The 554-nt window shown below is 27.1% G+C and overlaps 1 pseudogene; it reads left to right on the plus strand.

Annotated features, from left to right (window-relative positions):
* The window catches only part of LOC119594351, a 26,883-nt pseudogene that overhangs the window by 436 nt on the left and 25,893 nt on the right, over positions 1 to 554 (plus strand).

Consider the following 554-nt stretch of genomic DNA (forward strand, 5'->3'; position numbering starts at 1 on the left):
AAAAAAAAAAAAAGGGAAAAAGAAATTAAAACAAAACACAATAAACAATAAATATTAGGTTTGCATTGTTACTATCAGTCCGACAAATGCAAAAAAAGAACTGTTTTGATATTGTGGGGAAAAAGAAAACTTTTCCCTTCTATAAAAACCTGGTAAAAAAGGGTAAAAAAAAGGTATAAAGGGAAAAAATATTTTAAAGGGCGCAAAGGATTAAAGGGTTTTTGACTAAAATCTTAAACCTACACCACGGGTTTTCTGATGAATATAGAAAACCCCATTTAAAATTAAGTCTCTTTTTAACGGTGAAGATAAAATTTCCCTTTTTTTAGGCTTTTTATATTTTTGTCGAAATGAAACTGGTAACAAAAAACGGGAAATAGAATTTTTTCTTAAATGCAAACACTCCTCTTTACACTCATTGGGTTCAAGATGATTATTTTTTACAATATATATTTTAAAACAAATTAGCATGGAAAACCATAACATCTTAAGTTTTTTACAGAAAACAAATAAGATGCTGTATGTGCAAAATTATTTACAGTTTTGGTATTCAA

This window comes from Penaeus monodon, chromosome 33, assembly GCF_015228065.2.
Source record: "Penaeus monodon isolate SGIC_2016 chromosome 33, NSTDA_Pmon_1, whole genome shotgun sequence".
Lineage (NCBI taxonomy): Eukaryota > Metazoa > Arthropoda > Malacostraca > Decapoda > Penaeidae > Penaeus > Penaeus monodon.